Raw genomic sequence first — 12039 nt, forward strand, 5'->3', positions numbered from 1 at the left:
CATTTTTAATTGCACACAATATTGCTGGGTCGCCCCATCCTGTCCCTAGGGGTCCACCACCCTGTAGCACCTCACTCAGATTTAGGATCTTAGTGAAACATTCAATATTGGTTTTGGGTGTGTTAGGCCAAGGCCAGATTGTCAACCCACAGGACAGCAGACCCCCAAGGCCAAGAATGAGCAGCCAAGCCTCTAGGGATTGCCTACATAGGTATCTCCCCCAATGAGGGCATGTTTTCAATACAAGTTTCTTATTCCATATAAGGCAACCAGACCCTATGAAAGTTGCCCGGTATACATTTAATCTTGTAATAAATCAAATCTAGTAATAAATAACTTGACATTGTGGGAGGAAAACCAACCTTACAACTAATGGCAATGCATTTCTTAGCCGCTATAAATAATTGGTTACACAGTTTCTTCAGATAACAGTCTCCACTATCAACATTTCCAAGTAAACTGAAACAGGGAGAAGGGATAATCTATAGACATGCTGAGATTAAAGAACATTCTCTTTGCCAGAATTCAGCCAGCCTTCACAAGAACATTAACATATGCAAATATGTCACATTTTGTGTTTTACACCTCCAGCAGAGGAATTACATTTCTGAGTGCATGTAATTCAGTTTCACTGACATATAGTACATTCTATGGATGGCCTTAAACTACAGGGATTTATTTCTGAGATGATATGAACATGACTGGTGTCGTGGCTTGACTTTAAGATTAATTTGAAGACTGTTATTTATCTAATAACCTAACTATGTTTAATTGTTACCCGATTAAATTAATAATGTAACAATTAACTCATTAGGATCTAGGGCACCACGAAAGCGGTTCTAGAGTTACCATCTCCCGAATTAAATCCTGAAAGGTCTTTACCTATCACATTCATAAACAGTCAACTTATTAATCATAACCTGCAAAAACCAAAGTCTTACTTATGATTCAGTACTACACAAATTGGTTTAATGATTTATTTACTAACTAATTAAATGGGAACACAGAATAAAAAAACACACTTTGCATCGGTTATTGACTAGAGACTTAATACGCTAAAACAGGTCCCTAGCGGAATGACAACAACATGGCTGCTTGTTAAAGAAGAGATGGAGATCTGATCTGACCTATTTGGATTCTCGTGGACAGTCACGACACTGGACATTCAAACATATCAGTGTCCATTGATCATCATTAGCTTCTACTAGGTCTTCCTCACATTTTTGTTTTACATGTTTTGTGTCATCAGGAAAAGCCTCTATCAACCATAGATACAGTTTGGAAATCAGCTTTGGAGGCCTTAAAATAGCATCTGGCTTGTCCAGTGTTTGCTGCAGAGAGAATACAGTGTATTTGCAAAAATTCACCTCACCTTCATCACAGACGGGTCTTCCCTGACTGCCTGACCCTACTGAGACCCCTGTGATCCTCCTAAAATGAGGCCTTAAAAATAATTAGCAATGGTTCAATAATTGAAATGACCATTATTCCCAGATCCCAGACTGTAGCTTTAAAACTGCTGTACTGTAGCTACTATAGGTATACCCATCAATTCAAGATGGAACTTTGTATCATTCACTGATATTGTTAATATAGGCCTACTGCAAAATTCACATGAGCTCTGTAGACTGGTCTTCCCTGGCTGTCTGATCCTGCTGCGACCCCTGTCACCATCTGACATTACGAGCATAGTATTGTGTACTGACTGCACTAGAGGGCTGCATTTCACATTATTCACAAACTCAGAATTTGCTGCTTCAACTTCAGTAGCTTTCTTCTCCTAGTTGAGCGTGAGAGCTCAGGTGTGCCTAGTACAGCATGTGTGGTCTCATTGACATAGAGTAGGCTGCCTACATGGGTGGAGAATCAAGTGGCAGTTAACTTGAATATGAAATTAACTTAAATACCAATAGACTGTTGTTTACTACAGTGTCTTTAAATAAATAATAAAGAAACTCACTAACATGAGTCAAAGTGCAATCAAAAAATGTAATCATTGAAAAGGAAAAGGCACAACGCGCACATAGTTTAGGCCACTGATTCAGAAGGGTTGTGTTAAATTCAGAAGACACATTTCAGTTGAATGCATTCAGTTTTACAACTGACTAGGTATCCCCCTTTCCCTTAGTATGGTGAGGGAGCATAGTGCCTTTTCATTTTCAATAAATATTGATTACCCATTTATTTCTCTGCATGCAAATCACCCCCCTTAAGGGTAGGCTATATCCTATAGGACTATGCAAAATGTAGCAAATATTGCTGTCATCATTCTTGCTGCATCCAGTTCAGTAGCCATACCTGCGAGATCAGGTGCGAATGTGGTCTCAATTAAATAGAGTAGACTATAGCCTATGCATGGGCGGAGAAGCACGGGGCAGTTATCTTTCCAAGGAAATGTACTTCCTAAATAGGCCTATGATTAGGCTATAGTTCACTACATTGCCCAGAAATAGGCCTAAATATTGATCACCCATATTTCTCTGTCTGAAAATCTTCCCACTCCTAAAAGGTAGGCTATAAAAATAGCTCAAGAGAAAGTGCAAGTCTCTCCAACTCTACTCTCTTCAAACTACATCTAGTATAGTGGCTGATATATTGTATTACTGGGCTATAAGGGCCATGTGAGAATCTCTGGTAATTTAACCTATTTCGTACTTTTTTTGCGCATATTGCCTATAGGGTGCAAAATTGCTAGAACCATGGTTGGCAAGTGAGCTGCATCACATTGCAAATAACATTGTGGTACTGCGATTGGGTTTGGGACCAGGGGTGGGAGTCAGACTGAAAGTCAACAGGTGAAGGCGGGAATTTATTACTGTGTCAGTGTGAAATGTAGGGAATTAGCTATTATTGACAGATCAATAATGTAACATTGCCATACTGACTAACAAAACTCACATTGCACTGAAAAAACGTCAGACTATAAGACTATCAATGGTTTCATCGTTTGATTCAGGTCGAGTGTGATTGGATTGAGGCAAAAAGAATAGCTAACATTAGCCAACTTTTGGCCAGCTCTCTCTCTCTAACGTTACATCAATTCGTGAAAGCTTGCCAAGTTCATTTACTTCTGAAACGGGACAAAATAAAGGCTACAAAACATTTCCATACAAATAACAGCTGTTAGATAGTAATAATAGCCACCTCATATCACTATCTGACAGATAACTACAGGCTAGAGCTGATCTGGCTGTGGTACCTACTAGCTAGCGTAGCTTATTCATTCACCTCAGTTGAGATGGGATGAAACAGTAGAGAGGGGATGAAACATTAGCTAACGTTACATGTCAGTTACAATACTAACTCAGCTCTGTGAATAAACACTAGTTTAGATTTTTTCTGTTAAGTTAAACAGCAGTTACCTTGCCAGCTACATCAGTCAACTAAAGAGTAGCCAGTTTCTGCTCTGCTTGCTTTTACAACTCGGTGAAACAGTGCAACAGATTCACTCTGAACTATGCTCAACTCTCCCGTGCTGGTCCAGCTAGACTTCTAGAAGCTTTGCCTTCACACAGCCTGTCATCGCACAGTCCTAAATCCAGCTGAATGAACATGCCAAACAGCCTACCCGACCGCTCGGAGGCTTCCGCATAGGCCTAAATCACACTGATGCCACACGGACAAAAATACCATTTCTGAATGTGTGGGGACATGAAATGGTTTGTTGAGATCGGTGTGGAAGAACTTGACTGGCCTGCACAAAGCCCTGACCGCAACTCCATCGAATACCTTTGGGATGAATTGGAATGCGCCAGGGAAGGGAACCTTCTGCTAATATTGAAGCATTGCATTTGTTATTTATTTATTTATTTATTTCACCTTTATTTAACCAGGTAGGCTAGTTGAGAGCAAGTTCTCATTTGCAACTGTGACCTGGCCAAGATAAAAGATAGCAATTTGACACATACAACAACACAGAGTTACACATGGAATAAACAAAACATAGTCAATAATACAGTAGAACAAACGAAAACAAAAAGTCTATATACAGTGAGTGCAAATGAGGTAAGATTAGGGAGTTAAGGCAATAAATAGGCAATGGTGGCGAAGTAATTACAATATAGCAATTAAACACTGGAATGGTAGATGTGCAGAAGATGAATGTGCAAGTAGAGATACTGGGGTGCAAAGGAGCAAGATAAATAAATAAATAAATACAGTATGGGAATGAGGTAGGTAGATAGATGGGCTGTTTACAGATGGGCTCTTTACAGGTGCAGTGATCTGTGAGCTGCTCTGACAGCTGGCGCTTAAAGCTAGTGAGGGAGATATGAGTCTCCAGCTCCAGAGATTTTTGCAATTCGCTCCAGTCATTGGCAGCAGAGAACTGGAAGGAGAGGCGGCCTAAGGAAGAATTGGTTTTGGGGGTGACCAGAGAGTTATACCTGCTGGATTGCGTGCTACAGGTGGGTGCTGCTATGGTGATCAGCAAGCTGAGATAAGGGGGGACTTTACCTAGTAGGGTCTTGTAGATGACCTGGAGCCAGTGGGTTTGGCGACGAGTATGAAGTGAGGGCCAGCCAACAAGAGCGTACAGTTCGCAGTGGTGGGTAGTATATGGGGCTTTGGTGACAAAACGGATGGCACTGTGATACACTGCATCCAATTTATTGAGTAGGATATTGGAGGCTATTTTGTAAATGACATCGCCGAAGTTGAAGATCGGTAGGATGGTCAGTTTTACAACGGTATGTTTGGCAGCATGAGTGAAGGATGCTTTGTTGCGAAATAGGAAGCCAATTATAGATTTAACTTTGGATTGGAGATGTTTGATGTGGGTCTGGAAGGAGAGTTTACAGTCTAACCAGACACCTAGGTATTTGTAGTTGTCCACATATTCTATGTCAGACCCGTCCAGAGTAAGTGATGCTGGACGGGCGGGCAGGTGCAGGCAGCGAATGGTTGAAGAGCATGCATTTAGTTTTACTTGTATTTAAGAGCAGTTGGAGGCCACGGAAGGAGAGTTGTATGGCATTGAAGCTCGTCTGGAGGGTTGTTAACACAGTGTCCAAAGAAGGGCCAGAAGTATACAGAATGGTGTCGTCTGCGTAGAGGTGGATCAGGAGGCTGAAGAAATTTGGCTTGTTACCAAAAACACTCACACACTTCTACAGATAAACAATCGAGAGCATCCTGTCGGGCTGTATCACCGCCTGGTACGGCAACTGCTCCGCCCACAACCGTAAGGCTCTCCAGAGGGTAGTGAGGTCTGCACAACACATCACCGGGGGCAAACTACCTGCCCTCCACCTGATGTCACAGGAAGGCCATAAAGATCATCAAGGACAACAAACACCCAAGCCACTGCCTGTTCACCCCGCTATCATCCAGAAGGCGAGGTCAGTACAGGTGCACCAAAGCTGGGACCGAGAGACTGAAAAACAGCTTCTATCCCAAGGCCATCAGACTGTTAAACAGCCACCACTAACATTGAGTGGCTGCTGCCAACACACTGACTCAACTCCAGCCACTTTAATAATGGGAATTGATGGAAATTGATGTAAAATATATCACTAGCCACTTTAAACAATGCTACTTAATATAATGTTTACATACCCTACATTATTCATCTCAAATGTATATGTATATGTACAGTGGGGCAAAAAAGTATTTAGTCAGCCACCAATTGTGCAAGTTCTCCACTTAAAAAGATGAGAGAGGCCTGTAATTTTCATTATAGGTACACTTCAACTATGACAGACCAAATGAGAACAAAAATCCAGAAAATCACATTGTAGGATTTTTAATGAATTTATTTGCAAATTATGGTGGAAAATAAGTATTTGGTCAATAACAAAAGTTTATCTCAATACTTTGTTGTATACCCTTTGTTGGCAATGACAGAGGTCAAACATTTTCTGTAAGTCTCCACAAGGTTTTCACACACTGTTTCTGGTATTTTGGCCCATTCCTCCATGCAGATCTCCTTTTCACAGAATCGCCCACGCACCATAACTTACAGCAAACCACATGAACTGTGATTGCATTCCACACAGGGAGGGAAAAGTAGTGTTATGCAATAGCTGGATAGTGTTACGTAATAGCTAACAAAGCACTATATTGCATGCTAGCTAGGAAAGCACTGTTGCGTTCCAGACTTTTCCAGTCATGGTATATTGTTGTGGGAGAAGAGCCAGTGCAAGAAAGTTGCAGACAGATCCATATGAATGTAGAAAGCAAAGAATGGACATACCCTATAAGGCGAGACCCAGATTCAGACACAGGAGGCAGATGGTTTGAGTCTTGATATTTATTAAACAATCCAAAAGGGGTAGGCAAGAGAATGGTCGTGGACAGGCAAAAGGTCAAAACCAGTTCAGAGTCCAGGAGGTACAGAGTGGCAGGCAGGCTTGAGGTCAGGGCAGGCAGAATGGTCAGACAGGCGGGTACGGAGTCCAGAAAACAGGCAAGAGTCAAACCAGGAGGACTAGCAAAAGAGAATAGAAGCAGGAGTACGGGAAAAACACTGGTTGACTTGAAAAGCATGCAAGACAAACTGGCACAGAGAGACAGGAAACATAGAGATATATACACCAGGGATAATGTTTTATTTATTTAACTAGGCAAGTCAGTTAAGAACAAATTCTTATTTTCAATGACGGCCTAGGAACAGTGGGTTAACTGCCTTGTTCGGGGGCAGAACGACAGATTTTTTACATTGTCAACTTGGGGATTTGATCTTGCAACCTTTCGGTTACAAGTCCAACGCTCTAACCACTAGGCTACCTGCCACCACATAATAAGCAACACCTGGAGGGGGTGGAGACAATCACAAGACAGGTGAAACAGATCAGGGTGTGACAGTACTCCCCCTCTAGGGGCGCCACCATGGCATCCTACCTGGGCGCATACCTGGTTGACCGGGGTGTCGGCGGTGGAAGTCGGCAATGAGGGCTGGAACCAGGATGTCCCTAGCGGGAATCCAGCACCTCTCCTCCGGGCCGTAACCCTCCCAGTCAACCAGGTACTGGAAACCCCTGCCCCGTGTTCGAAAACCCAAGAGATGTTTCCCCGTGTATGCCGGATGGCCATCAATGTCACAGGGAGAAGGTGGGCCTGGGGACAGAAGACTGAGACACAGGCTTAATCCTAAACATATGGAATGTAGGGTGAATACGGAGGGTACGGGGTAACAAGAGATGGACAGCAGTGGAATTAAGGACTCTAGAGCTGGGAAACGGACCAATGAAACAAGGGGACAGTTTGCGGGACTCTAAAGAGGCAGGTCCCGTGTGGACAGCCAATGTGGTAGCGGGGAGCTGGAGTCCAGCGGGGAGCTGGAGTCCAGCGGCAGTCCGCTGGAGTTGGTCTTGAGAAGTGCTACCCGAGCTCTTTTCCAGGTACGTCGACAGTGGGGGACGAACATCTGGGCCGAGGGTACATTGACTCCCGGTTCTTGTTCTGGGAAGAGTGGAGGTTGATACCCCGTGGAGCACTCAAAAGGTGAGAGTCCCGTGGCTGAACAGGGAAGGGTGTTCCGGGCATACTCCACCCAGACCAGTTGTCAGCTCCAGGTAGTGGGGTTGGTTGAGACCAGGCATCTTAGGGTGGTCTCCAGGTCCTGGTTAGCTCACTCTGGCTGGACGTTTGACTGGTGATGGAACCCGGAATTTAAGCTGGCCGACGCCACAATAAGGGTGCAGAACACCTTCCAGAACTGAGACGAGAACTGAGGACCCCAGTCAGAAACCATAGACACCGGGAGTCCATGGATCCTGAAGACGTGCTGCACCATGAGCTGGGCCGTCTCCTTGGCAGAAGGTAGTTTGGGGAGAGGGATGAAAAGAGCGGCCTTTGAGAATCAATCCACCACTGTCAGAATGACGGTTTTGCCATCAGACGGGGGAAGCCCAGTGACAAAATCCAGAGAGATATGAGACCAGGGACAATGAGGGACTGGTAGTGGCTGAAGGCCAGAAGGAGCTTGCCGTGGAGTCTTGTTCTGGACAACGTGCATGCGGAAACGAAGGCAGCGACGTCAGGAACCATTGTGGGCCACCAGAAAAGTTGTCAGAGGAATGCTAGGGTACGGCGGGAACCGGGATGACAGGTCAGCCTGGAGGAATGAGCCTATTCCAGAACCGGACTGAGTTAGGGACAAACAGCCAGGTTCTCAATGTCCCAACCCACTGAGACTGCAAGGCATGAGGTAGGGAGAATGGTTTCGGAGACTGAGTGTTTGTCAGAGGAACTGTATAGGTGGAAGGAGCGTCAGACTTCACATTCTTGGACCCTGGGCGGTAGGAAATGGTGAAGTTAAATATTGTAAACAGGAGAGGCCACCAGGCCTGCCTGGAGTTAAGGCGCTTTGCTGAACGGAGATATTCCACATTTTTATGGTTGGTCCAGACCAGGAATGGCTGTTCTGCTCCTTCCTCCAGGAGGACGGCAGGGAAATCAGAGACTTGACTTAAGCCCTGAGGAGGCCGTCTCGGAGAATGCTGCGCTGCTTTGAGGCAATGGGAATGGCAGAACGGACTCCAACCCAGGCTTGAACTTGTGGTCCAGTCAATAACGGGGTTGTGTTCTTTGAGCCAAGACAATCCCAAAACAGGAACATGGGGAGACTCAATGAGGAGAAACTGTATAGCCTCACTGTGATTTCATGAAACCCCGCAGATTAACAGGAACAGTGCTGTGGGAATGGAGCGACCGTGCAGTGCTCTAGCGTCCATAGGAACAGAGAGGAGTTGAGTGGGGATACCGTATTCAGAAACTAGGGTAGCGTCCATAAAACTCTCATCCGCCCCAAAGTCAATGAGCACCGGAGAGATTTAGACTGGTCTCCCAACAGCAGTATCACAAAAAAAAGGAGTGCGGTTGATGGGATTTAGATGATTCCCAGTCTGGCTCAGTTAGCTCATCTTTTACCACCTCAGATAATCCGTGAAGAAAAGTATCGAAATGTGTAAAAGTCAACAGCGTAGTCTGCCACACTACGGGAGTCTTGACGTAATTCAATACGTTTTCGGGACGCCTCTCTCCCAGATAGCAAAGAACCGAACACATTTCGGTGTTCACCATTTCACACCATTTCACACCATTTCCCTCATTAAAATGCAAGTCAATTTATAACATTTTTGACGTGCGTTTTTCTGGATTTTTTTGTTGTTATTCTGTCTCTCACTGTTCAAATAAACCTACCATTAAAATTATAGACTGATCATTTCTTTGTCAGTGGGCAAACGTACAAATCAAATACTTTCTCCCCTCACTGTGTATTGTTTGTAAACGTTAAACACAGTTTAATAAGTTATTAATTCAATCAAAAACAGTAAAAGGTTAAAACGTTTGATAAAAACAGCTTTTAGAACATTAGAATAATAAGGAATGGATATAAATGTGTTGTACTAACAGGGAGTGTCTGAATTTCCATAGAGAATGTTTTATTTTGTTATTATGTTACATGGTGCATAGTGGCTGAATAACAGATCCAGCTTGATTATTTCACAGAGGACCAGCTTCACTGCACTGTCACTGGAGAATTCAGAAGAACAATCTCAAGATCTTGGGCTTGAAGACCTGCCGTCCATGTTCTCGACCAGCCCTCCAGGTCCTCCAGGGCTCTATCCATCTTGTCCTTGGGGACTTCCACACCCATGATCTTTGGTATCAACAGCTGAAACACAAAGACAGCCTTTTGTCATGTGCAACCCAAATGTGTTGGATTCAGAAACATGATATTATGCCATGAAAAATGAGAAGGCATGAGATCAGACAACCTCCTCTCCCAAAATTGAACATAACAAGATACTTGGACACTGAGATACAAAACAGCTCTGTATCAAACGCTTATAACATTGCTTGTTGCAATGCAGAAGAAGAGTGGGATGTCAATTTCCTAACCTGTGAAAATCGAAGAGCCACATTCAATCACACCTGCTTTGGCAATGTGTACGCTGCAGTCTAACCACTGACACACACATCTAACATCGAAAACATTTATCTGTTTAAAATAATATCATTATAATTTAACTAGGCAAGTCAGTTAAGAACAAATACTTTTATTACAATGACCCCAGCCAAATCCGGACGACGCTGGGCCAATTGTGCGCCGCCCTTCGGGACTCCCAATCCCAGCCGGATGTGATGCAGCCTAGATTTGAACTAGGGCCTGCAGTGACACCTCTTGCACTGAGATGCAGTGCCTTAGACCTCTGTGCCACTCGGGAGCTATTACCTGAATCAACTTGGTGCATGACTATTTGACCACAGGAAAAAGGTATGCTTAAACTACTGAGTCAATATTGCTATCCGGGTTTACTGAATGAAGTCCAAAGTTCTTCAAAGTATAATTTGAAAACAACTCTACATTCGATCTTGTAGTAGCGTCACCTACCCTGAGCCAATACATCTTGGAGCCATGCATACGTATTCCCATGTGCTGCCAGGACAGTTCTTCATTGACACGGGTGAGCTTCTGCAGGTCGGCTGGATTCCCGTGGTCTGCGGTCTTGTGCTTCTATGCCAGGTACTTCATAATGGCAATGCTGCAAAGGTGATTGATCAGTTTGTCACTGAAACTCTTGGCCTGGCCACTGTGTTGCAATTGTTACTAAAAATCAGAATGGGGATTTGTTTAGTTACTCTAGGCATCACAAAGGATTTGTTAAGTAGTCTTATTACATTGCCTCATCAAATAAGTAGAGATGAATTATCTCTATCAACTGAACTCAATGTTTTCATTCCCACATTTCAGCCGAACAGAGATGATCTGTCCGAAATCTTCTCCATACTGCTCTCCTGCAATGTAGTGAATCACAATACCAACATTGTCCAGTTTTGCTCCCAATGGTTAGGCCTACATCTCTGAAAACACAACTGGGGTGCAAGTCAAGGGAGTGCCTACTACTGCTCTACAGACTACCTGCATGCAGTGGAGAATAGTAGCCTACCCTACCTGACTTGAACGTCCACCTGAAGTTGTCAGTTGGAAGTTCAAGGAATGACACCTACTTCTGTAAATAACTTTTGTATTCATTAAGCTTTAGATAACCTTTCATTATGTGCACCCATAGGATTAGGCTCACCAGTATGGTAGGCTAAAACAATACTTATAGCATCCAGGCGAATTAGGATGCAGTTTTAATGCATTGTAAGACTTACCCTTTATAATGTCTTTATAATCAATTTTATGCAAAGAACAAAATGTGTCCAGACTCAAAATAAAAAATGTAAAAGTGGAAAGAATTGTGTAGCCTACGCCAAAAGAACAGCCTCTAAAAGAAAGGTTTAGTCTCTCAACGATCGCATTTTTTTGTGTGCAAAATCAACAATTCCCAGTGTATTATGCAAGGGCTTGCAAATGTTACCAATCGCACTATTTCTGCATAAAACAGTCAATCCATCAAAATATTATCACATAAAACTGATCTATCACCACAGTACAAAAAGAGGACTGTCAATTTCAACCATTCACCTCACATTAAACACATAATATGGTTCAATCAAGCCACACATCAACCAATTTTCTCCATCAACTTTATAAACAATACCTACCTTCCATAAGTGAAACAGTTTTGAAATCAAAAGGAATGTTGTTCTCCTTGAAAAGGTCTAAATACATTTCTAAAGCCATCTTCAATGGTCGCTCTCCCAACTGATTCCTTGAATTTATTGGACAGTTCTACCCCTAAACCACATACCACGCCTGTCCCTGGGGCGTGAGAAGAATTCCCGACCCTTCTCCCAAGAACACTCCCTAGAAATCGCATGCAAACCAATGATTCATATTCCAGTCAAAGGTTTGGAGACACCTACTCATTCCCAGGTTTTTCTTTTTTTGTACTATTTTCTACATTGTAGAATAGTAGTGAAGACATCAAAACTATGAAATAACAGATATGGAATAATGTAGTAACCAAAAAAGTGTTAAACAAATCAAAATATATTTGAGATTCTTAAAAGTAGCCACCCTTTTCCTTGATGACAACTTTGTACACTCTTGGCATTCTCTCAACCAGCTTCATGAGGTAGTCACCTGGAATGCATTTCAATTAACAGGTGTGCCTTGTTAAAAGTTAATTTGTGGAATTTCTT

The 12039-nt window shown here is 43.2% G+C and overlaps 1 long non-coding RNA gene across 2 annotated transcripts; it reads right to left on the reverse strand.

Annotated features, from left to right (window-relative positions):
• Positions 1–6235: 6235 nt before the first annotated feature.
• LOC118964564 (uncharacterized) lies at positions 6236–11714 on the reverse strand. 2 transcript variants are annotated; one of them, XR_005051645.2, is made up of 3 exons: positions 11500–11714; positions 10340–10490; positions 6236–9619 (listed from the first exon to the last, which is right to left on the reverse strand). It is a non-coding gene; the product is annotated as an uncharacterized LOC118964564 (long non-coding RNA). The 2 variants fall into 2 exon arrangements; XR_016495867.1 differs by having other exon boundaries at positions 10340–10555; positions 11500–11696.
• Positions 11715–12039: the final 325 nt, after the last annotated feature.

This window comes from Oncorhynchus mykiss, chromosome 5 (assembly GCF_057628025.1).
Source record: "Oncorhynchus mykiss isolate SJ-2025 chromosome 5, ASM5762802v1, whole genome shotgun sequence".
Classification (NCBI taxonomy): Eukaryota; Metazoa; Chordata; class Actinopteri; order Salmoniformes; family Salmonidae; genus Oncorhynchus; species Oncorhynchus mykiss.